Source organism: Natrix helvetica (assembly GCF_964273705.1).
Source record: "Natrix helvetica genome assembly, chromosome: Z".
Taxonomy (NCBI): Eukaryota; Metazoa; Chordata; class Lepidosauria; order Squamata; family Natricidae; genus Natrix; species Natrix helvetica.
Window position 1 is genome coordinate 96,757,918 of NC_138554.1, and position 27,279 is coordinate 96,785,196.

General features: G+C 40.5%; 1 protein-coding gene across 1 annotated transcript in view; it reads right to left on the bottom strand.

The window, feature by feature from the left end:
- The window catches only part of PLCL2 (phospholipase C like 2), a 147,269-nt gene extending 128,187 nt beyond the window's left edge, over positions 1-19,082 (bottom strand). The window contains exon 1 of the mRNA XM_081969829.1: positions 19,021-19,082. The gene's annotated coding sequence lies outside the window, so the exon portion shown is untranslated. The remainder of the gene's footprint in view (positions 1-19,020) is intronic.
- Positions 19,083-27,279: the final 8,197 nt, after the last annotated feature.

The following is a 27,279-nucleotide window of genomic DNA, read 5'->3' on the forward strand; positions in this document are numbered from 1 at the left end:
GCACCTGTATACCAGATATCAGTTCAGATGCTTGAGGTCCAGAATGGCTCTCCAGCCCCCCGAGCTTGTTCTGCCACTACTCCAACATTGTTCTGTAACGAACAGGTTGGAGTAGTGGCCCCAACCTCATTCTGTCAGAGGAACGGCCTCCACTGCCCGAATATCAAGAGGTGAAGAATAGCCTGATCCATCAGGCGACGGCACTCCAGGCTCCGAGACGGAGGGAATGACCTGAGGAGATCCGGGGAGTGGAGAGAAACTCCAACCTGAGGCCTAGGCGGCCTCTCAAAATGGCTCCAGGGCCCCGTGCACCCGTGCGCACTTCCCCCACACCGAAAAATGCCTTGCCGCTTTTAAAGGAACACATGTCAGCTGCCCAAAAGGAACGGCGGCTCCGCAGATGTTTCGCGCGCTCCATGCGGCCCTTGAGAAGCCCGGCTCTCTCCCGTTGTAGCTGGGAGGCGCGGCTCCACTTACCAGCTGCCTTTAGGTGCCTGGCACCCCCGCAGTCCTGGGGATCGGGCAAAGAACTCCTGGCCCGTGGAGAGGAGAAGGAATGCCCCACGGGGCCCTCCCCAGCCGCCTGAGGCAGAAAAGATTGTCCCTTTGGGTCACAGCTGTAATTTGTAATTTAATTAAATTTTGAAGTTATCAATTGAGCCAAATTGAAATTTCAATAAGAAGAAAAATATACTTTCCTACCAGAAACTAATCTCAAACAGTGCTTGGACCAAGAGACTGGGAGGAAACTGAGCAAGAAAGAAAGGCAGGAGTATTTAAGAAGTTTACTCTCAGTCTTTGGACCAATCAGGCTTTGAGAATACCCATTAAAGTTAACACCCAAGATTATGTTACTGGTAAGAATCCAGGTACTTGTTGTTTCTCAACAAAAAAAGGTTATTGAATTAGTTTCTGGGTTAAGAGAGATCTTTGATGGTAATTCAAGGGTTAAAAAATTGGAAATTGAAGAAAAAATTATGCAACAGCACCTTTAGGATATTCTGAATATGTCTGCATACTTTACTACTTTGACAAATACTTGCATATCAGGAAACGTATCAAATTGAATAATCTGACTAGTAAAATAAAGCTCCTTTGGCTTTGCCCGGCTGATTAGCATATGTTGTTGATTTAATTGGCTCATCATAAGCTTAAGTTTGCGACACAAAAGCTGAAACAGAACTCTTAAGATTGAGATGTTGATTGTATATTACAAATGACAAAGGAACATGCCCTTCCATTTCATGACACATGCACAAGAAATTCACTTTCCCACACTAGCCATATATTTGGCTAAGAATCCCCTTTGAATAGAGAAACTCTGTAGGTCTAGGCCAGGGGTGTCAAACTTGATTTCATTGAGGGCCACATAAGGTTGTGTTTGACCTCAGGGGAGCTGGGGGGGCATGGCTATAGGGGGCATGGGCAGCTTGACATCACTTGTGTTGGGGGCGCCTATGGTGGCCCGAGTGCTCTGCCAGAGAAAACGGGCTGTCAAGCTCCATTTCTGGCTGCAACAGCCTCCTGCAACCCTCTGCCAGCGAAAATGGAGCTTAGTAGGGTCACCCGCAGCCCTCACAAGCTCCGTTTTCAGCTGCGATGGCCTTCTTCAACCCTCTGCCAGCGAAAATGGAGCTCCATTTTCACTGGTAGAGGCACTGTGGCCAATCCTTTGCTGTTTCCAAGGCGGCCTCGTAGGCCAGATCTAAGCACCCAATGGGCTGAACTCAGCCCCTGAGCCTTGAGTTTGACACCCCGGGGCTAGGCTAATATCCATAAAGGTTTAATTCACCTGTTGTCTCAGTGTACAGGCAGATAAGTTAAAATATATGAAGTTAAAATTGAGCACAATCCTGCCTTCTTGTTTAATCAACATTTGAGATTAATTTATGTGTATGCTGTAGAGATCCTTGATGCTAAATCTGTTTCACTCTTATTTCATAGGTGTAAAGCAACATATTTCTAAAAAATCAGTAGTTGTCTCTAGTTTGGCATTTTTTATACCTAATTTACAGTTGTCTGAACTTCATAATATGAAGGATTCAGGATTCAACTTTTATACAAAGAAGTCACTGCCTAGAAAAAATTATGTTTCTTCATTTTTCACTTAACTATTATTTTAACATATTCCTGTTCAGCACATTTTCATGCTGTGCTTTAATGATAAAAGAGTTGGACTATGAATTGGAAGATCCTGATACAAGTCTCTCTGTCACTGAATGGCCCTTTGCCCACAAAAATGGAGCACAAGTTGGCTGCACGAAGCCCCCTGAGTCCCCGTTTTTGGCCGGGACAGCCTCCTGCAGCCCTCTACCAGCGAAAACAGGAGGCCATCATAGCGAAAAATGGACCTCCATTTTTGCTGGCAGTGCACCATGGGCTGGTCCTTTGCTGTTTCCAGGGCGTCCCTGTGAGCCAGATCTAAGCACCCTGCGGGCCAAATTTGGCCCATGGGCCTTGAGTTTGACTCCCCTACTTTAAAGTATCAAAAGTATCATAGTTGCTGTGAAATATGAGTTAGAATACTAATAGCAATACTTAAGGCAGTATAGTTTTTCCTGTTTAGGATTTTACTCTATTGGGTACAATTTTGATTATTGATGTACTAAGACATCATAAAGAACAATTAGTCATTATTTTCAAATCTCTTACTGTCATCAAACATGGGAGAGCCAACTACATTTATTGTATGATTCATGATGGAATCATTTACAGACTACTGAAAAGGCAGAAAAACTGACTCAATAAATATTAGTTGTAAAAAAAAAATTTAAAAAAGAAAGCAATTATGCTGCTAACATTTTCAAAATCTGTCTCACTATCAGTATTAGTATAAAATACAACAGGACATCACAAAGTCCTCAAAAATCATAGGAGTACGACTGTTTTCTAAAAGTGCAACTTGCTTAGACTTATACCACAAAATACCTCAGAATTAATTATGAATACACTTGATTGGTCCATTCTGTACAGCTTTATTAAAAATCATCAGGGAAAATTTTATTCACATCTAGCCTTGCAATTACAGTGTGACAATCATATGGAATGAGTATTTTTAATAATTACTGCTGTCTTTCGTACCACTTATGGAACTTATTTTCTTTGATACTTATGGAAGTTCTTTTTTATTCTGTGTTTGGTGATTCTTAAAGATACATTGCTTTAACCTGCCCTGCAGTTTGATCCTAGATGTATTAGTTATTTATTTATTTTATTTATATTATATCACAACTTGGAGAACATTTATAGTGTAACAAGTTTTTTTAGAAATTGTATGAAATAAATGTATTTTTTTTTTTACTATTTAGTAAAATAGTCTTCCCCAAACTAGACCTGCTGGTGGAAAATAATATGTCAGGTACAAAGAAACAGGACCACTGGTTCCGTTGCAGCACAGATTTATTCAAGCCTATGCATAAGAATCTGGTGAATTTAGGACTATTTTTCACATTTATGATATTTGCAACACCTTCATGGTCATGTGACCATAATTCAGACACTTGGCAACTGGTATGTACTTATGACAGTTGCAGAGTTCTAGGATCACATGAACATCATTTGTGACCTTCTGATAAGCAAAGCCAATGGGGGAGTCAGATTAACTTAATGTGTTACTAATTTAACATCTGCAGTGATTGACTTAACAACTGTGACAATAAAGGTCATAAAATGGGGCAAAACTCACTTAACAGCTATCTTGCTTAGCAGTGGAAATTTTGGACTCAATTCTGATAGTAAATCAAAGACTACTGTAATTAAATTATTGGTTGAATATCATTGTTTTGAGTGAATTTTGAGATAGGTATTTCATACTATTTTATATAAGTAGTACTTAGGACATTTTAATATTGTATATAGAAGCCACTGTGTATATTTAGTGGTTGCCATTTAGCTCAGATATAATATTTGTCTTCTTATTTCAGCCAAATTTTTTTGAAGATGATATATACTTAGCCCAGCAGAACCAAACAAAGGACTAGCAGTTATGCCCTTTGCGAGGAAAAATAAAAATGCTAGTGCAGAAAGGTAGCACCCACTCATCTCATAGAATAATGAAATATTCTAGGAAATATTAGAAAGGCAGAATATTATACCTCTCTGGATGAGAAAAGGTGAAACATGCTGTTGGAAAGCAGCCTCCAGAAAGATTTGTTAATAGCCCCTATTTGTTAATAGTCCCTATTTGTTAATAGCCCCAGAAAGACTGGGCCATCCTATCTACAATACAAAAGGTCTTCAGCTTCAGGGTGATAGAATTAGCCCTCACTTAAGATCCAAAGTAAGACAAAGCTATTAAGCCATAATAGGAATTGCCCAACACCCTTTCAGAACACAACCCTCTTTATTACATCATCAACCAGCAAATTTCAAGCAAGCCTGGGAAACAGACAGCCTACAAGGTTATCTAGACCTCTGCATAGCTCTCTGGGAGTCTGACAACCAATAGGATACATTTCCTGCAAGGCCCAAGAGATGGTATAAATATATCTCACTCTCCACTCAATGTGATCTTCTACCCAGAATCACATGTGCTTGGTGGTTCTGCTGCACCATTAAACCATCCTTCCAAGCAGCCTCCATGTTTCCAATGTCTTTCTTCCCACTTGGAACTGAGCCCAGGTGGACATTTCTTCCCACGCTAGATTACATACAGTAAGACAACTCCATCCACTTCATCCTACAAACTATCATAAAATTGTATTTGGTATGGCATGTGTTACTGGTAGCCAAACACAACTTTATTTGTTTGTTTGTTTGTTTGTTTACCAGGAGGTTAAAACCAGGAGTTTAAAAGCTTATGCTTAAGGCCCACAAATCTAGAGTTGCTGCAGCAGAATCTGCAAACCGATAAACACTAGAAATAAATCTTTTCAATTTGACAGCCTTACTTTTCTTGCCTTTGTGCATTTGCTTTTCAAATAAGCAGATTAAATTTCTCAGAAATGGAAATTAAAACAACATTCACAGCTATTCTGCACTGATATTAGGACAACACCCGTGGAAGCTTTTGAAAAGCATTTTAGAGAATTATTGGAATTAGTCAGATTGCTAACTTGTTATTTTATCCAATTTATTAGTGTACAATAGCTGATCAAGGTATTATTTGAAAATTGGCTCTATGAGACAAGAAATCACATATTCACAAAATATTGTGGATTTGGTGGTGGGGAAGATAGGAAAGATCTTTCCTGAAGTATTCACATTTGGTATCTTCTTAGCCTTGTTGCAGGCAAAGATGTAAGTAGATATAAATGAGCTGTGTCTTACAAAATGAAGATGGGTGCTCCGTTAATATTTAAGATGCCTCCTTCATGTTTTTACAATAATGTTATTCATTTCTCTTAGATATTACACCAACATTGTAGGAAGATTAATCCTGAATGGTGCTGCCAAAGTAATTGAACGACAACTAGATGGTACCAGAAAAAAGCTGTCTTCTATGGTCAAACAATTGTTATTTCCTATTGGAATCGTTCATTGATCTCATTTGATTTCAATATAGTTCAATTCAGTCCTACAGTTTTCTATGTGTCTATTCTAAAATTAATATATTTCTGAATTTCTTCACTCATGGTGCTGGAAACATTTAAAACAACTGCCTGCTGTCCAATTAACACTTCAAGATCTTGTCATGGGGAGTCTGTTCTGTGACAAAGTTGCCTCCGTTTCTGGAGAGAACAACAAATGGACAAAAATGAGTTATAGCAGCAATTGTTGGATTACCATTCCCATCTGTAATCATTATGATTTTTATCATTTTATGTCTATATGGGCTTCCATTTTATTATTATATATTTTGAAAAATGTTTTAAAAATAGATTGTGTGGCTAAAAAAAAATCAGGCTCGTGTGGAAAAGTATAGGCAGATAAGCAACAAATATAAAATATCATAATACTATTTTATAATACATAATTACTGTATTTTTCAGAGTTTAACACACACCTTTTCTCCCCTAAAGTGGGTGGAAATTTAGGTGCATCTTATAGACTGAATATGGGTGGTTTTGGCCTCCTGAACCCTCTGCATGTCACATTTTTGCCCTCTCAGACCCCTAGAAGCACTCTGCAGTGCTCTGCACGTCCCATTTTCGCCAAAAATGGGCCCTCCTTGATTATTAGCATCTAGATGGCCCAAAAGGCTCAGAAGATTAGGAATTATAATTCAAGATATGAAGAATAATTATCTTCAGTGAGGCTGAGATTCTCATGACTTGAAATTTCTGGGGTTATTAAAGTCATACATAAAAGAATAACACTGCAGCACTACTACTACCAGCTTGTTAATGCAATTACAATTGAGGGCATGTTTCAACTAAACCAGTGGTGGGTTTCAAATTTTTTTGGAACCTCTTCTGTAGGTGTGGCCTGCTTTGTAGGAGTGGCTTGCCGGCCATGTGACCCGGTGGGTGTGGCCAACTCGTAAAATGTGGTGAAACTCACTTAACAACGCTCCTGCTTAGCAACCAAAATGTTGGCTCAGAAACTCTGGCATTTGAAGCACGCAAGTCTTAAAGCTGTCAAGTTACAAGACCCTTGCACCCCAAACCCTTTAAAAAAAACCCAGGGGTGTTCAAACTTGACAGCTTTAAGACTTGTGGACTTCAACTACCAGAATTCCTCCTCTCGCTCTTCATCTTGATGATGTGTGGACGGGCAGGGGGAGGGACCTGGAACAGGTTCTAAACAGCACGGTAGATTTGTGGAACCTCTTCTATAGAAGAGGCTAGAACTGGCAGGAACCCACCCCTGAACTAAACATACACATTACAATTGCAAGTGGTTTAGATAGCTGCTTCTAGTTTGTATCATTAGTCCTTGTGTTTAATTTAATTATCATAAAACAAATTGTAGAATCTCATATCAAATTCAAGTAATCTAAAAAGGTTTAGAATTTTGCTGGAAATCAAATGTACAAGTTTATAAGATGTTCCAAACTAATTAGCCAAATGACATTGAAAACTGAAGCAAATTAAGTACAGCATGCTTTAGAGATAAAAAGGGCAGGGTCCAATGTTTGATGTGCACAAATTTTTTAAAAGGCTGTGTTCTAAAATCTTGGAAATCTGCTGCCAGTTAGCCTGTAAATAAATCTAAACTGGTAACCTAATAATTTGACTTGACTAAAGACATTATTATGTTAGAGTAGTTATCTCAAAATAGTAAATCATACCATTTTTAACATTAAGATGTTTCAGCAATGCTTACTACTAAATAACAGGCCTCCAGAAATATAATCTCGTGGTTTATCTCTCATCTTGAGATGAAGCAATTGATATAACTTGATGATTGTCCTCAGAAATTCAGCTTGGTTAAAAAAAATTGTGCAATCTTTGTCTTCTTTCCCAATTCAGTGTTCCTCAGAAGAACCAGTCAAACAGGGGAAATGCAAAAGTACACACTTGGAGGGTCTCTGTTTGCAAAATGTTGTTTCTAGTTCTTTGTTCAGTCTGGAAAATTATGTCTCATTTTCTATTTGTCCCATCATACTTAGTATGTGTAAAATTATCAAATTAAACAAATAATTCAGTGATAGTATCTCCGAGTTAATGAATCATAAAACTTTTTTTTATGATTTTTATGATTTTTTTTTTCAGATTCAAGAAAAGCATCTTTTCCAGATTTTTAGATTTACTCTTCATCTGAAATTTAATTAGCATATTACCAGTTAGAAAGTGCTATTCCTAGTAATTTCTTCATAGTATTTTACATGGTTTGCCATATATAGACATTTCTTTACACATGATCCTAGAATCAAGCCTTTGCTATGGCAGTAAACAAGATTGCAAGCATAAAGATCTACTGCCCTGGTTCCTTTTTACCCCAAAAGAATAAATCTTGTGGTACTTGGGGTAAATCATGCCTTGTGGAAAGAATTTCAGTTCTGCCATGGTGCAGAAGTAAAATTGGGATGGTCAGTCACTTTCAGTGATGTTTTAATAAAGAAAGTTATAAAAACTGTGCTCAGATTTCTTTTAACCCAGTGTTCCTAAATGCAAGAAAAAAATTAGGACAGGCTAAACTGAGAGCACTACAGAGCAAGCCAAGCAAAAGTGCTGGTCCTGTATTCTGACATTGAGAACTTATTATATTGTTATAGTTCTCAAATCTGGAATCTTCAGTATTCAGATAGCATTGACTCATATCATACAAGCATTTTTATAATCCAAAACATTTCTTGTTTATGATATTGTTAATCTGAAGCCTTTCAGTTTACTGATTAATAGGGAATGTAGATGAAGGTTTTCCTGTTATAGCAGACAGAGAGGCGAGGATGAAATAACTACAATACATTGTAAGAAAATATCCAGAATAAAGAGGTAAAGAAGCCTTGCGGCTTAGTTGGTTCAGAGAGATGTTGATCCTGCAGTCACATTTCAGTAACATTCCCAGTATTGGTATATACATATTTTATCTTTGACATCTCCTATGATCAGAATGCTCCAAGGTTTGGCAAATTGCCAGAAGGTTTAGGTTATAAGTGGCTGTGACATGCGTTTTGGTTACTACAAAATCCCCATTTCCTCTCAATCAGCTGGGACTCGGGAGGCAGAGAATAGATGGGGGCGGGGCAAGTCAGAGGTGGTATTTACCGGTTCTCTGAACTACTCAAAATTTCTGCTACCGGTTCTCCAGAACTGGTCAGAACCTGCTGAATACCACTTCTGGACCCCATATATGTCCTCCATTAACGGTCATTGTTCCTGAATCTTTCTCTTAGGTGGATCATTAACAGGGTTGTTAAGAGTGACCTCCCTGGTGACCCTGTAAAGTGTTCTTGATCTTCTGGGGACAGATGCAAGAGCAACATAAGGAAATGGGAGACAGATTGTGTTTGAGGTCTCCACCTCTATTGAGGGAAGGATTTTCAACTTTAGCATAAATGGATTCCTTCACCCTTCTCCGAAAATATGGAGTCTCCCTAATCAACTTGCTCAGACTGAAGAAGCTACTTGGATAAGAAGTGAAACATGTCAAACCAAAAGGAAAAAGAAGTCCAGATTCCACGACAACTTCCAGACAACTCTGGATGACTGAGAATTTTCATCGTCATAAAGATTATTGTTCTTTCATCAGTGGCATATTGAGCCAGGGGAGGGGCAGAGCCCAGCATACTGGGTGAATGCAGTAACCGAGATGCCACTGAAGATGAAGAAGCTGCAGGTATGGATTCAATTCTCTGCTGCCAACACACTGCTCAGAAGAAGAAGAAATGCCATCAAGTCAACTTTGACTACTGATTCTTGTCCCCTGAAGTTTTCTTGGTAGCATTTTTCAAAGTTTTCTTCCAGTTTTTTCTTTTTACAGTTGAGAGACAAAATGACTGGCCCAAGGCCATTCAAATGACTTTTATCCATGAATCAAGACTATCACTCACAATCTCCCTAGTTTTCAACCTTATGTTTTAACCACTTGCCTTATTCTAGCTTCATTTTCTAAATTCAAGGCAAACATTATTCTCCTCTACCCCATTATTATAGAGCTTCACCTTCACATTCTTGGTGTCTGTCTGCAAGCATTATTTTGAAGGTATGGCTTTCTAACCTCCACTCATCCACTTTAGCAACATGCAACCATGGTTACAGCTATTGGAAAAAGAGCTAGCATGAAAATGGCTCACATACTACCACCTCACCTTCACAACTTGCACAGCTATCATTTCACCTTCACAGCCTTAATTGCGAGAGAGGAATGGCATCTTTGTAACTGCTCATAGCAACCACTCAGATTTTGCTAACATGCAACATGTATTCAAAAGATGGAATACTACTATTTATTTTAGTCCCTATTTGTATAAGGCAGAAATGACCAAAATTTTGTTGCTCTGTTGTAACTCAGTTGCAGGATAATGGTTGAATTACATTTTTTGTACTCCGCTCTTGAACAGCTGCATGACAAGCAATGTTCATAGTGCTCATTTTGAGATCTAAAAAATTAAGTACATTTTCAGAAATCAGAAATTTCAAATGGCTTTATGAAGGAGTAGAAATGAAAACAGTATGCCATACTATTAAACACAATGTTTAACCCTGGTATGAAAGAATACAGTGTGTAAATTTCAAAAGTAATAATACAAAATGCCATTTTTAAATGGAAAATATAAGCAGAACTGTTCTATTCACTTCTCAATTTAATTAAGTCTAATCCCTCTTTTCTTGAAATAACATGAGCATTTCTTAACAAATCCGTCCTCAATAAAGATTTCCAACTGCGTGTAATTACATTTGCCACTATGGACCCTTAAAATTCTGATCACAACAAACCACTAGGTTGAAACACCATCCATCAGTCCATGAACTAATAGAAAAGCAAGGCAGCAGCATATTTGTAGCCTCATTTGCCCAATCTGCTATATTTGCCAGTATCTTCTAAAATAACAAAACTACACCATCCTTATAATTTTAGTGCAGGGCAAGTTAAGGAAAGTAACTGGAGAACACTCTTCCCCTCTTATCAAGCATCACCTGATAGTTAAAAAATGGGGGGGGGGATGAAGTTGAGAGTAGAAAGGTGCTTGAAATGTGTGCTCAGCAAACTGTCAAATTGCCCCAATTCATGGGATACAGAGGACAAATGGCAAGAGGCAAATGGTGAAAATAGGAACCAATGGTAACAAGCAAGCTTCACCCTAATGTACTGAGACAAGAAAAAGGCAATGCTGGTAAAGAGACGGCGGCTGCAGGCCACTCGTGCCAGCACGCAGCGGCAGGCATTCACAGCAGCTACAGGCCGTTCGCCCTGGAAAAGAGGCGATGGGGACAGGTAGTTCGCGCAGGCCATTTGTGCCAGCAGAGGCAGCAGGCCAATGTCTCAGGGCAGACTCGTCCCCAGCTGCACCAACAAAGGCCAGAAATAACCACCCGCCTGCTGCAAAAATCTTCTTAAAAACCGGTCAACTCAATGTCACTCACGGTGAGGTGGGCCAATGCAGACGGGTCGAAGTGGTGGCGATGACCGGAGCCTTAGACTTACCTTTGTGAAGCAACATCAACCATGATTCTCCTACATTTCAACTATTTTTAGGTCTCGCCTGACAGTCAGGGTTTTTAAAAAAGATTTTTGCAGCAGGAAATGGCAGGCGGCTACTTCTGGCCGTTGTTGGTGCAACTAGGTACGAGTCCACCCTGAGACACTGGCCTGCTGCCTCTGCCGGCACAAATGGCCTGCTGGCACTGCCTCTTTGCCAACACAAATGGACTGCTGGTGTCACCTCTTTCTGGTAACACCTCTTTGCCTGCGCGCACAGCTGCCAGCGCAGCCTCTTTGCTGGTGCAAACAACCAGCCTTCATTGCCCCTTTTTGCTGGTGTGAACAGCCTGCAGCCACCTTTGCCGCCATTAATGGCCTACCCGCACTGCCTCTTTGCTGGCATGAATGGCCTGCAGCTGCTTTCTCTTTTCCAGCACAAATGGCTTCCCAGCACCGCATCTTTGCTGACGCAAATGGCCTGCTGGCGCCACCTCTTTGCTGGCACTGCCTCTTTGCCAGCACAAATGGCCTGCAGCCATCTCTTTGCCAGTGCCAATGGCTGTAGTTGCCACCTTTTGCCAGTGCGAATGGCCTGCAGCTGCCGCCTCTTTACCAACCCAAACTGCCACCGCTGCCACCTTGTCCCAAAACTGTCGGCAGGCCGTTCATGCTAGCAAAGAGGCGAAGGAAGGCTCACCAGAGAGGCAGGGAGCTGGATCACATGGGAGGAAGCACAATATGGCAAAGGAAGGCTTGGCAGGGAGCTGGGCTGCCTGGGAGGCCAGGGCAAAGGCCGTCAAGTGGGCTGGGCTGCGGAGGCTACAAGTGAGTGAGGGAGCCAGAGAGAAGTAGCAGCTATGCCATGTCCAAAGCCAGCGAGGTGAGATAAGGAGTGGCTGGGACTCCTGGGAGGAGCAAGCCAGCCAGTGGTGAGATTAGCCAGTTCTTTGAACTGTGCAAAAAGTTAGCAACCAGTTTGCCCGAACTGGTGCAAACTGGCTGAATCCCATCTCTGGGTAATATTTTACCTAGCTGAATAATAAAAACCTGCAAACAACCAAGCTCAGAGAGTACTAAAAATTCCAGAGATATTTTCTATGTTTTCTTCTGTCAGAGTGGAAACTATCTACTGTATTCCATGGTGACAAAACTGGTTTCTTTTTCACAATTTACATCAACCTCTGCAGCATACTGTAGAGCAGTGATGGCGAACCTATGGCACGCGTGCCACAAGTGGCACGCAGAGCCATTTGCCAGGGCACGCGAGGCGTGCGTGCGCTGGCCAGCTGAGTTCACCTTTTTAAAAGCCATGTTTCGCCTTCCCCAGGCTCCAGAGGCTTTATAGGAGCCTGGGGAGGGCGAAAAGAGCCTCCCCCCCCAGAGGCCCTCCGGAGGCTTCAGGGACCGTCCGGAGGTTTCCCTGACGCCTTCGGAGCGCTTAAAACCACCCTCCGAGCAAACCGGAAGTGACTTCCAGGCTGCTCGGAGGGTCGTTTTAAGCGTTCCGAAGGCTTCAGGGACCTTTCGGAGGCTTCCCTGAAGCCTTCAGAGCGCTGAAAAGTCACTTCCGGGTTGCTCGGAGGGTGGTTTTAAGCGTTCCAAAGGCTTCAGGGAAGCCTCCGGACGGTCCCTGAAGCCTCCGGAGGGCGTCTGGGGGAGCGGGGGAGGCTCTTTTTGCCCTCCCCAAGCTCCTATAAAGCCTCTGGAGCCTGGGGAGGGTGAAAAAAGCATGTAAAAATGGGGGGGTCACGCATTGTGCACGCATGCGCACTGGGGGGTTGCGCGTTGCATTATGGGCGTGGCATGCCCGCACACGATCCCCCTGCGCTCCCCCCACTTGTGGCACGCAAGCCAAAAAAGTTTCGCTATCGCTGCTGTAGAGTGTAGAACCATCACTCAGAAAAGTGCTAATCATATTTGTCTGAGAAGCCTGCATAAACCCAATAAAAACCACCAAGAAATCAATGATTAGAAGTTGCTACTGTTGCCGAGGAAGTTAAATGCCTGGACTTTCTTCCAACAGAAAACACCCTGGCCAATGGACCACAGTCCAGATGATTGTAAGGATGGGCATCATCAATCCCATTGTCAGGCAAACCTTCCAAAGCATGTCCCTGACAAAAACTATAAAGAAAGGAGAAAAATGCTATTTTAAAATGGTTTAAAACAATTAAAGATTCTTTTAAACTGCCTCAACTGTAAACTGGGAATAAAATAAAGGCAATTATAGAAGGGGAACTCATCAAATTTGCAGATGACACCAAGCTGGCAGAAATAATCAACACTCTAGAACCGTGATGGCAAATCTATGACACCTGTGCCAGAGGTGGCATGCAGCACCCTTTTTGTGGTCACATGAGCCGTCGCCCTAGCTCAGCTCTGCTTTGGATGCGTGCATGCTTCCCGCCTCCTTCCGGCCAGCTGGCCTTCAGGCCTCTGCTGCAGATGTGTGGGGTAAAGAGTGCATGCAGGGGTGTATGTGGGGGTGCATGCAGGGGGAACATGCAGGGGGAACATGCAGGGGGTGGGATACATCCAAGGGAGCCACACATGCATGTGGGGGGGTGCGCACATAATAATAATAATAATAACGGGGATGCATACACAGGGGGAGTATACGGGAGTGCATGCACATGGGCCATTTGTGCATTGCATTTTGGGGGTTCGGGCATGCATGCGTGCATTTGCACACACTTGCGTTTTGAGCACTCAGTTCGGAAAAGGTTAACCATCACTGCTCTAGAAGATAGGCTCAAGATAAAGAAGATCTCAACAGACTTGAACACTGGATTGTATCTAACAATATAAAAAAGATGTTGAGACTCTAGAACAGGGTTGTCAAATTCATGTCACCACGGCGGCATCACGTGACATATCAGGACTTTTTTCCCCTTTGCTAAACCAGGCATGGGCGTGACCAGTGCGTGACACATCCAGCCCATAGGCCGGGAGTTTCACATCTCTGCTCTAGAAAGAATGCAGAGAAGAACAGCAAAGATGATTAGAGGACTAAAGGCTAAAATATATAAAGAATCCTTGCAGGAATTGGATATGTCTACTTTAATTTTTAAAAAAAGAACTAGGGGTAACATAATAGCAGTGTTCCAATCTAAGGAGCTACTACAAAAATGGGGCTAACGTATTCTCTAAAGCACCTGAAGGTAGGACAAAAAGCAGTGGATGGAAACTAATCAAGGAGAGAACAACCTAGAAATAAAGACAAATTTCCTGACAGAATAACTTGTGGAATGACTTGCCTGCAGAAGTTGTGGGTGCTCCTACACTGAAGGAATTTAAGAAGAGATTGACAACAGTTCATCTGAAATGATATAGGGTTTCCTGTTAACCAGGAGGTTGCACTAGAAGAAGTTAGAAGCTCCTTCCAATTCTGTTATTCTTGTCTCATGCTTTTCTCCACAATAGCCTTAGATGGCCCAAAGTCATCCAGCCAGCTTAGATCTCACTCTCTTGCTTTTTAGGACAGCGCTTCTACCACTACACCAAACTGGCTCTCTAGATTCTTCCCATTCTTCAAGTTCTCAAGCAAGCTGTGGCAATCTCTGGGACAAAAGTTGCTAATAAGTTCTTCCTTTCATCATTTCTTATATTAAATCACTTTTATAAATGTCACAACTGGTTGAACCAGCTTCCTAAAATGAAGAATCTGTTTTCTCAGGAATCAGCAGTCTCAAATCTTACTATGTTTGCTTTTTTTCTCAGTTCAGTAAATACTCACTATAAAGAAACTTAAAGGATCATATCTCTCAGCAGTTCTTAATGTTTTACATTATTTTATGATTTCATTTGCAAGCATAGTTCAACATTTGTTTTTTGTTTCATTCCAAGTGATATTTGCAATCACTAAGAGTCAGGCAAGATTTATATAAAGTCCTTCATTTAACCAAATGATTTCAGCTTCTCATTTGCTGCCTCCCTCCCTCTTTCTCTCTGTAGTATTGTGCCAAGTCATTCATTACTATCTACTCCTTCAACAATAGCTGGAAATAATCCAACACATCTGGAAAACACCAAACTGAGGAAATTTACCCTATATCAACTGGAAAATAGGCAGATATTGGCAAGGCAGTATCTATAAATATATTCATCCAACAATCTCTTGCGATTAGTACCATAGTACAATTTCTGATTTTCATTTTGTCCATTCCCATTTCATAAGCCAATTAGCTCTGTTTCTATTTCAAAGATATGCATCCCAAATATGCATCACTAAACTACATATACCTTAGAACTGAGAGAGATGGTGTCAATATGTTTGTTGGCTTGCAAAGCATGCTACACTTAGAAAAGTTTGTTGATTATTCTTGTGACATAGTAGCTAAAATATACCAAAACGTATAATCATGACTATTATCAGGAAACACTGTATGCGCTATGATACATTTATACCTGGTAACCAAGACTACAAGTAATCCTTGACTTATTAACACAATTGAAGTCAAAATTTCTGCTACTAATAAGACAGTTGTTACGTGAGTTTTGTCCCTTTTTATGACCTCTGTTGTTGTTTGTTGTTTGTTGGTGTTGGTGTTGTTAAGCAATCACTGCAGCTGTTATTGACATTGCTGTTACATGCATTTAGCTTCCCCAATGACTTTGCTCATCAGAAGGTTGCATAGCAATTTTCATAAATACATGTTGCCATGTGTCTGAATTTTTATCTTGTGACCATGAGCATGTTGCAACAGACGTAGTGTGAAAAACAATCATAAGTCACTTTTTTCAGTGCCATTGTAACTTTGAACAGTCACTGAACAAATCATTATAAGTTGAAGTCTATTTGTATATCTTTTCTAATTTGCTATTATCAGAATACCTTAACTGATCAAAGCAAAAGTCTATATCTATGAGTTCATCTAGTAACAAACATAACATATGAAACAGGGGTGATATTCACTTACATTCCCTACCAGTTCACAAATGTGAGCGCGCCTACCTCATCCATGCATGCACTTTGGTGAAAAAAGTGCCTAAATGGGATGCCATAGAGCTGCGGTGGGTGGACAGGGCCATCCGCAATTTCCATTACTGGTTCGAGTGAACCAGTCCGAACCAGCAGAATATCACCTCTGATATACTCAAGTTTAATAAACTACACAGGAGTTTGGAGCTATACTGAGCAAATTAATGAAGACACAGAAATAATCCCTAATTCTAGCCACTGTTACAAAGCAAAAACTTTATTCACTTACCCATGAAACTGCTACTTAATGTTATTAGCTAATCTTGAAATTAGTAAGGTAGCTGAAGTTAGGAGGCGAGTCTACCAATACAGGTAGTCCTTGACTTATGATACAATTGAGTCCAGAATTTCTGTTGCTAAGTAAGACAGCAGTTAAGTGAGTTTTGTCTCATTTTACCTTTCTTATCACAGTTGTTAAGTGAATCTCTGTAGTTATTAACACAATTGTTAAGTGAATCTGGCCTCCCCACTGCTTATCAGAAGGTTGCAAAAGATGACCACATGACCCCAGGACACTGAAACCATCATAAACACAGGCCCAGTTGTCAAGTATCCAATTTTCTACCACAAGACCATGGGGATGCTGCAACAGTTTTAAGTGTGAAAAACGGTCATGTCACTTTTTTCAGTGCTGTTTGAACTGTGAACAGTCATCAAACAAATGGTTGTAAATCCAGGACTACATGTATGTGGCTTTGGCATTACCAGATCACAAATTATCTGGTATGGTCACAAATGATTTGCAGTATGATAAAAAAAAGATTTTGCATCAAGTAACCTTTCACCTACTTAGTTTCCCCTCAAGTAACTTTTTAAAATGATTCTTTCCACACTAAAACATGTTTGGTTTGTCTCTTTATTTGCCAATCCTTTTATGTGCTTTCCAGATTCTTGTTTTTTGGTTCAAGCTTCCATGTAGATAATCTTTATGAAAGCTAAGTAAGTGCAACTGTAATAATATTCTAAAGCTGTTTTCCAAATGGAATTAAAAATCTGGATTCCAGCATCTCATAGTTTGGCTGAACTCACAAATTCTGTTGTGAATACAGAGGTTTGCAATATGTGATCCTGTTGGAGCTCAATGGCATTACATGGAGCAGAAACCAACCATGTGACTTTAATTTTTTTTTTCCAGTAGGTGAAGGGACATTGTAATGAACACCACTGATTGCTATGCTGGTCTTATTCCAGCATACTGCTGTACATTGTGATCTACATTAAATAACACAGCAATTATAAAATAAGCACTTCAAGCAAGCTATGCAATATGTATTAGGATGGCATTATATTAATATTAATATTTAATATTTGTATTGCCTGCCTGTTTATTCAGAGATAAAGCAGAAGAAGTATGGCATAAAATAATATATTTTATTAAATTTATACAGGTAGTTTTTGACTTGCGACCAAAATTGAGCCCAAAGTTTATGTTGCTAAGCAAGACAATCATTAAGTGAATTTTGCCTCACTTTCTTGCCACAGTTGTTAAATGAATCATTGCAATTATTAAGTGAGTAACATGGTTGTTAAGTGAATCTGGCTTCCAGGTTGCTTGTCAAAAGGACACAAAAGGTGATAACATGATCCTGGGACACTTCAACCCACATAAATAGAACATAGAATATAGAATAATTTGAGGCAGTTGCCAAGCATCTGAATTTTTATCACATGATCATGGAGATGCTGCAATAGTCATGTGTAAAACAGTCCACCTTTTCAGGGCCATTGTAACTACGAACAGTCACTAAGTGAACTGTTGTAGGTTGAGGACTATCTAAAATAAAGTTATATAATTGTATTAAATACATAATACATGCAGCCTGAGTTCCAGTGATTTTGGGCAGTTTACAACTATTTAAACATTTTTTAAAAAACAAATACAGAAAACATTAAAAACAGCACAAGACAAAGGTACAACAGAAAAGAAAAGCAATCATCCTGTCCAAAGCTCTGGATAAAGAGCTTTAAGGCCCTTCGAAATTTCAGAAGGGTGGGACCTGTTCAAATTTCGGGGGTGGAGACCTCATTCCAGAGGGCAGACAGGCAGATCCATAATTAACTGAAGAGCCCAGTCCTATGCAAGTTTCTTAGAATAGATCAAGAACTGCAACGCAATACCTCAATATAACCTCAAACTGGTAGGTGATACAAAACGAGAATTGAGGCGCTCTCTTTCTCTATGAGTGATGAAAAAAAATTCCATTACCACGTTTGCATTTCGTTCAGAGACATGAGACTACTTTCATTTTTTTCTAAGTCTTGTTTATTTACCACTATATGGCAAGCAGAGAAAAAGCACTGGTATTCACAAAATAGCACCATAAACCCTCATGTTTTCTTACAAGAAGTATTTGCATGCCCATGTTATCTTCAGCTCACTGCCCTCCATCTCTTCCACAAAACAACTACTTCATTTCACAGCCCCAAAGCAACCGGGAACCTCAGCGAAAGAAAGCTCTTCCTTCCTTAAAGTGGTGCCGTGACTTGTGTCAATGGCTTTTCTAGTAAAACTCATAAACTTCCTGTTTGCTGGGGGGGAAGACAGAGATCTTTTGCAATCGGAAATGATTTTTGCTTCATTTGAAATATTTGAAATAAATAAAATGTATAAAAGTTTTCTGTTTTCCTTTTGTGCTTCAAAATTATTCCTCCCTAATATGAATTACTCCCTTGTTGCTCATTGGGTACAATGCTATTTTGATTCATGTTCTTATAAAGTGCAATCCATTACAGTAGGTTGTATTTCTCTGACTGCGGCGTGAACATCGCAGGGGTGAAAAAAAATCTTCTTCCTGTGCCTTCCTGGGTTTGCAAAAAAGCTTGCAATAATAACGTTTGCAATATTTTGCCCAACAGTAACTATTTGCTGACTCTTTGCCCTTTGTTATCAGATTTCTGGTCAATGAAACAGAGATCGGAATGATATTTCCCTCCCCGTTTTCACAGGAAGAGAGCTCTGAACCCAGCCGATCTTAGCTCTAATGCCTACACAGGACAGGTGAAATTCCTCCTCCGTGTTTCTCATCGTCAGCCAAACCAAACAGTGCTGAGCGGAGCTTATTCAAACTTACCTTAAATGAAATGTCAACCTGCCATTTCTGGCCGGAGTGTTTGCAGCCCCGCTTTCTCTTTCTCTTTCTTTCGATTGCCAACCCTATCCCCACCCCCAAGTTGCTAGGCAACTACATGATATGGCTGCGCTTGCATGGCCACCAATACCTAACCCTGCCTGATCATTTTTATTTCATGTCTTTCATGGAATATAATGAAATCCCCTGGCACAGCTTCCCTTTTTGGAATTTGTCGTCTTCAAAATGTCATCACCATGGCCAAGGACCTGTCCCTTGCAAGACTTTCTTATTGTGATCCCTAAAAATAGCAGTGATACCCAACATGTAATCCTAATTTTGCTTTGTTTTTATTTTCATATGTTAATTATTTGAGTTATTTAGAAAGAAGTAACTAAGAACATTTTGTGGCTTTATCTTTTATAATCAGGGTTGATTTTTTAAAAAAGATTTAGTGGTCGGAGGAACAAATTTAAATAAAAAATTCTCATAATCTAGTGTTGTCCCCAAACATGGGCTCTTGCTGGGTATCGAAGCCGTATAAATCACCGGACACAATGTGTGATACAGGATTATACTTTTATTTTGGTACCAAGATATAAGGACCCCGATTGAAAAGCTAATCAAGAGCCAAGATTAGAATCTTATAGCAGTTTTTATAGTGAAGGGATGGTTGCATTCAACCCTTTGTCCTTCCCCCTAATAATGCATGCATAACACATAATATTGATTGGTTATTTGGATTTCAGCCCCCCCCCCCCTTAATCCCTTACTATTGTTATGTTAAATAGCTAAATGTTAGGTCACCTGTTTTTCACCCCAGGTCATAGGTAACTTGCAAACTGTGCCTGCTATTTGGGTTTTGGGTTTTTTCTTATCAGTGAGCTATTCTTGTTCCTAATATCCTGGCTAGTGGTTTTAAGGTACTTATTTCTGTCTCGATGTTAATGTGCACCCCCCCTCTTCCTATTGTAGAGCAGAATAAAAAGCAAATAGCTTCATTTGAGGCAGCTCCCCCATGACCCCACCTCCTTCCACAGAGAAAAATAAAAGCAGTTTAAAACTTTTGTCTGAAGCAGAACACCCCCCCCCCAGTTTCCAGCCTCCCTCTGCAGTGAGAGAGACAGGAAGGAGCAAAGCTCTTGATTGTCAAGAGAAAGAAATGAAGACAAGAGATAATGTTTTATCAGAATTCATATTCTTCATTCTCATGTCTATTCTATCCATACCTGAGTCCTATCTCTACATGTGACCCTTCCTCTGATCCCCAGGGCCTCATCTGGACATACATTCCATCATCTGATCCTTCATTCCCCCCTCAAGAACCCTGGGAAGGCCTACTTCCCAAAAGTCCTCCTAAGACAATCAATCATTATTTGCTCTATTGACCTTATAACCTGTTGTCTGTGTAGAGGTATCACACAGGGAATGAAGGCTAGTCCTGCTACCCCACACAGCAACAGGAACAACAGCTGTTTGACCCAGGCTTTTCCTGGCAACCATGAAAACCACTGGTCTGTCCCTAGTAATCTCTGTCCAATCTGGGATTCTCTGAATTGCAGGTTCTTCGCAGCTTCTCTGACCACTCCTGATTTATTCATATTGAAACAACATTCTTCTCCTAAAAACAAACACAAACCACCTTTCTCAGCTGTCAGGAGGTCCCTGACCTCGTGGGTTTTGGAAGAGTACTGCTGCCAAAGACTACTGATCTTGCACGTAGACCAAAGTCCAGGCGATCTGACCTAGGCTATGTTGGAACCTCTCTGGCAGCTGGTTAAACTGCACTGTAGAGTGAGCTGGGCCACCCACCCCTGTCCCAACCGCTGCACCTATCCTCAGGATCACAAACAGTGGGATCATTAGTGGCACTCTTTTCTGCACATGGTCTATGAGAGGGACTGGGAGGGACTGTTTCCCAGAAACAACACCCCTCTGTGGGAAGAGATGTACCAGTACACATCCCAGTCCAGTTGCAAGGCAAACATGCATATGCATTCCCCCCAAACAAGAAGAAGATCCCATTTTCTTCCAAACAAACTGCCATGCTCATGGAGAACATGGAAGTGCTTGTATTCATTATGCCAGACCTCCAAGTCCCTGCCAGAAACATGCCAGTTAGTGGCTGGAGTAGAGGTCCTTCATGTCCCTGGCCTTAGTCAATGATAAAGGAAACTCTAGGCTCCAGGAAATAGTGGGAACTCTCATTTCCAAAGGGAAAAGGAGCACAGTCTGAGCCCACTTCGTTGCTACTGAGCCAAAGTGGGAATTTGTGTGATGAAGACTGGCTTTTACATGATCCCTTCATGGAGTTTCCTCTCTGTTTGGTAATGTGCAGTTGCAGAGAAAGTGACCTTGTTTCTGTAGAGTTTGTATGTAGAAGGGGAAATGTTTTAGGTGATTTTGACATCCTTTTTCTGAGGAGGACTTATGGTCAATTCCATTTGGCACTCTTGCCAGTGGTCCCCCATCCTTTTCCCCACTAGGGTGCCCTCCTGGGGGTCCTGACTCCTTTTGATGCATAAGGAGGGTGGCCCCAGAAGACTTATGCCAACAGCCACAGGACCAATGATGGGAAAGCAGCCAACTCCCAACTTTACCCATATTTCGTAGAGGTCATCATGTAGTTTGTATCTACCAGGATCCCCTCCATCTGGGGCCTCTCTCAAAGGCTACGGTGGCATTGGTGTTTACCAAGAGTTCAGGCATGTCAGGGGCTGTGTTGTATGCTGATGGGAATGTGGACAAACACAACCAACTTCATTTAGCTAAAGTCGGGTAGATTGGTTGACCAGACTCTGAGCTATGTTCAGTATTTTCACCATATAGTCCCCTTCCCTCAAATGTCACATAGGCCCCTTTTTAGCCTGGATGATATCCTTCCTTCTGTCCAACTTGGGTTTGGGTTTAGATGATGGACTGGGTTTGGGGTGGTGAAGGACACGATAGATGCAACAGCGGTGATGGGGGAAGTGGATTGGCTCAGGTTTCTCTTCATTTGGTGTTGCAGAAGACTTCAAACCATGGGCCCTGATCCTTCCCCCCCTCAGGATCCTTAACAACTCTAGCCCCCCCTCTTGGGTGAGAGTAGGCAATTTGCTATGTTCACAACAGGCTGAGTTGTTATTGAGGACCCTATCTACCAGGAGGGCACACACAAATGCCAAATAGAGCCATGGAGGATTCATGCCTGCCAATATGAAAATAAGTCAGGGTAGTTTGATGGATCTAGGTCTGAAATGGAGATGATCTCTTCAGCATGAAAATCAGGAACCTTACCTCCTCCTCCTCCTGTGTTTCAAGTTCAAGGAGTTCAGTCCAAATTGTCACGCTCAGTTTGACAGTCCACACACACAGCACAACAGTCACAGCAATGGGAATAACATTAAGTGATGCAGTTGCAATCACAAAATCAACACATCAGTGAGCTGAGCGTTAGTGGGTGTGGTCTGGGGAGGAGTAGTCTCAATCCTGGGCTGCCCATAGAACCAAGTATAACATCCACAATCCCAAAACTCCCAACAGACTCCAGAAGACCCACTCCCAAGTTCCTTTAAACCTAAGTGTCCAGAGGGATTGCACACCTGTCACTGTCACAGTCTGTGTTCACAGGGGCAATGACTCCTTCCTTGGGGATAGGCCAGTTCCAGAAGAAAAAAATGTCCAATAAGACAAATCCTGCCTCGGCCTCCTGCACATGTGGTCCCATTCCCCGCCTTCCTGGTGACGTCACCCAGCCACACCAGCCATAAACCTCACCGCACGTCACTGTTGATTAGTTATTGGATTACAGCTCCCCTAAACCCTTACGCTTGTTATGTTAAATAGCTAAATGTCACGTCACCTGTTTTTCACCCCAGGTCACGGGTAACTTGCAAAGTGTGCCAGCTATGTGGGTTTTGGGTTTTTTCTTATCCGTGAACTATTCTTGTTTCTAATATCCTGGCTAGTGGTTTTAAGGTGCTAACTTCTGTCTCGATCTTAATGTGCAGTACCCCCCCCCCCCGTTCCTATTGCAGAGCAGAATAAAGAACAAACAGTTTTATTTGAGGCAGCTCCCCCACGATCCCCCTCCTTCTGCAGAGAAAAGTAAAAGCAGTTTAAAACTTTTGTCTGAAGCAGTCACCACACACACACACACACACACACACACACACACACACACCTGCCTCCCTCTGCAGTGAGAGAGACAGGAAGGAGCAAAGCTCTTAATTGTCAAGGCGAAGAAATGAAGACAAGAGAAAATGTTTTATCAGAATTCATATTCCTCACTCTCATGTCCATTCCATTCATACCTGAGTCCTATCACCACATGTGACCCTTCCTCTGATCCCCAGGGCCTCATCTGGACATACATTCCATCATCTGATCCTTCACTAGCCCAGCTAAGGTAAATATTTGTAGAGGTAGGGCAGTGTTTTTCAATCTTGCCAATTTGAAGATGAATTTCAATCCATCATTATCTGGCTAGGAAATTCTGAGAGATCTTCAAATTGTCAAAATTCAAAAACCATTTTATTTATGACTGGCTGGGAGTGTAAAGATGGCAGCCACAACTATATGATCGTAGGTTCACTCTTTTTACATGTGTTTCATAAGAGGCAGGGTTTTACTTACATGATCCCAGCCACTGAGTTTTTTTCAACTTCCTCCCCTTTTAGATACCTCTGGTAAAGCTGCAATCCTGTGTATTCTTAATGCTTACTGAACAGTCTGAACCCAATAGTTTTACTTCAAATAAGCAAGCACAGGATTAATCTACATGCTTCGTTTTATTACAGCCCTATGGCAGAGATTTGGAGCACTGTTAACTTTAGCCCAGTGAGACAGAAGGCATTTCCACATGAATTCTCTATTCTACCTCTGGCTCTGTATGATCTAACAGCAACAGGGTTTGAGATCTGAGGTTATTTCTGGTAGAGCCATAATACGTTTAAAACTGAGATAAAACTGATATTTTCTGTAAAATGCTGTCGCCAAGGGGAGAGTACAATCTGTTCCATCATTTCCAAGAAATGTTGTTTTACTTTGTTTCCCAGTACCTGGGTTTAAGCTGCTCTAGCACATTTTCAAGGAGAAAAGTGTTTTGATAGCTCTTAAGATGACCTTCATAAGAATCATGACAAATGCACATAACACTAAGTTAACATGGAATGTAAGCAATTTGCTTTGTTTGTCTTTTTGCCTGATGTAGACATGAGGGCATTTTGTCACCATGATCTGTAGAATCTTCAGGTGGACACTGATTCTTCTCCTTTTAAATATTATATGTTTGACAGTTTAAAAATAGAACTAGAAGTAATATGAAACTGCTGCTACTTCCAAATAAACGTATCAGGCAGGGATGAGGAACTAGGTCAACTGTTCAAAGAATTGATGAATTGGAGGATGATGCATTAGCGATACACATGCACCACAATAGACATGAACATTTGACCTGAGTCTCCTAACCATACCTTTCTTTGGAGGATTTATGATCATTTGGTATAAAACAAATTCTGCACTCCTTAATCCAATTTGCTCTTCTCATGTACTCATGTACAAATTCAGTTACTACACCTGTCAGATTATTAAATTGGATTATATACCTGTTGTATATATGGAATGTATGGGTGGGATCTTCTCCTTTGTTTCAACAGTACAAAAACTTGGACCAATCCTAATTTAAAGCAACCTGACTGTATTAACTCTTAAAGAAAAGTGTGTTTTCACCTACAGAATCAACCTACATTATGAGTAGTGTGAACAAAACTAGGCTATAATACCCAGTCCTTATTTCAATTTTTAATTGCTACTTGACTCCACATTTTTTTCTTCTGTATTTTATGATCAAATCTCCAACTTGAGGCCTGGAAACCTGAATGCTCTAGTCTAGTGAATGGAAGAAGCTCGTTCCTTTCCCTTGTAGCCTTAAAGCCATGGCTAAGACTTGGAATGGAATAAAATCCAAATTTAGAAACGGCAAGATCTGTAATTTATTTTCTTTTTCTTTCTTTGTGAGCTTCTCTCAAGGTTAAACAAATATATAAAAGATATCTCCCCAACTTCATACTAAGGCAGCTCTTGGTCTCTGAATGACATACCAAAATAGGAAGTTCATAGCTAGGATAATAGTTGTGAGGGAGTAATTGGAAAGAAGACCATAGTGAAGAAGGAAAGGTACCAAAGGACTAAAGAGAAGAAAGATGCTACTATTTTTATCCATAATATACTGTAACTCCCTCCCATTGCAACTAGATAGGATACACATGGAAAGTAAAAGAAAATAAAATAAACTAGGCTTTCCCTAGTTATGCACCCACAGTTATACTGGGGCCTGGGCAGAGAGGCAAAGAGACAGATGCAGGGAGTAATATACAGAATATGGAGAGAACCAGTAAGATACATGGGATAAAAATGTCATGTGCATACAGTGGCTTGAAGCTGGATAAGGGAGAAAATGCCCCTTCTATCATGAGACTCTACCTTTGGCTTGCTCTTATTGCAGATTGTCCATTAGCTAGATAGGGAGGCTGCTGGGGACATTTTTTTTTTTTTGATGTGTGCTCCTGACAGGATGAGGCAAAGATGTCCAGGTAAACTTGTTCTTAGGATTGTTGCAAGAATAAAACAAAGAAAAGAAAACCATGAATGTTATATTTTCTAAGAAAAACCTGAATGTGCAATTCATCAATAAATCCTTAAGAGTTCATACGTATTCCTTCCTCCTCCTTTCTTTCCCACTTTGTTATCTTCTTTTTTTTCATCCTCCTCTCCCAATTTTCCTTCCATTTATCAACAGTTTTCTTTCTTTCAGAATTGTCTAAGAGCTATTGCAAGATATTTTTCTGAAAGTGCAATCTCATTTTAGGAGATGGAAGGGGAAACCTTGAAACAGTCATTCCACTAGATTTCTTATTCTAAATGTAGGAATGTTTTGGAATGCGAAAACAAACCACTCCTATTTTTTTTCCCTTCAGTGATCTGGTGCCTTGCATGCTTAAATGCTGAAGTCCCAGACTAGAAGAAATGCAATGATACTAAATATTCTCCAATATCAAAGGCAGAGCTAAATTTCACATGTTCGGTGGAGTCTATAAGATAAATATAATTTTCTTTAAATTAAAATTGGAATAGCAATTCAATAGGATTCTGTTTCCCAATGTTATAACAAGGAATGCCAATAAACCCCAGACATCTGATGTGGACTCAGCAACTTCTCTACTTATTAGGAAAACCTTCTTTAATTTATGTGATAAAATCTCTTTTTCTCCTCTATTTCAATACCTCTCTGCCTTTTCATAGGCAATCTGTTAAAGAGGATGGATGCAGTGCCCTCCTTTGACTTATTTTGGTATATGTCATTGGTTAAAAAGATAAAATATTCTTACCAGTTCTCTCCACATGGAGCTGGTTTGAATGTAAAAGGATCATTCATAGATACCAACTTTTAATTTTGAGGAATTAAGTCTAGCTTTTCGCTTTTGAGAACAAATACCTTTACCATTAATAAAAGTTGTCCATTAAAAACATAAAGACTAGTTACTAAAAAAAAAATCTCCCTTCATACAAACCCATTTAAATACCATACATAAATTAATTATACTTGTTGTCACCAATCCCCTAATTGGTCATTCTCTAAATTGTAATTCCATCAAATCAAGAAGATTTCAGATTGTGAAAGCTTCAGTTAAGTATCTGGAATCTGCCTATATGAATATTGCTTATATTAACTGGAAGCGCTTCAGATCTTAAACAAAATTGTGACTTAAGACTTGAAATATGAGCCATATCACTGAACTACATTGCATAGAATAAAGAGAATGACCTTCATAGAGAAAGAAAAGATCTTTTGCAAGGCAACAAGCAGATAAACATTCTAGAAGCCAAGACAAGGGAGGAAGGGTTGAAAAACTTCTCAGACACTTTTCTATAGGCCAATCTTGGTTGTGAAATTGAGAAAGAAAAAGAAAGGTCAAGCTATTCAAAATAAGAAAATATTTAAATGGGAAAATTCAATCTTTGAACAGCTTAAATTGTGCACACTCACAAGTCTGAGTCTATCATCAGCAAATAGTTAGAAGGGATATTTAATCTTGCCTAATTTAATTTTTATTCAGTTTCTAGGTTTTAGGCAGAGAGCATATTTTTAACAGTTATAGTCTGAAGACCTTAGAGATAAATTCTGGCATGTTATACCTACAAAATGTACAGAAAATATTTGTCATTATATCTTCATCCCTCTGTAGGAAGTTAGCCTCCCCTGCTCCTAGAGGAATAAAA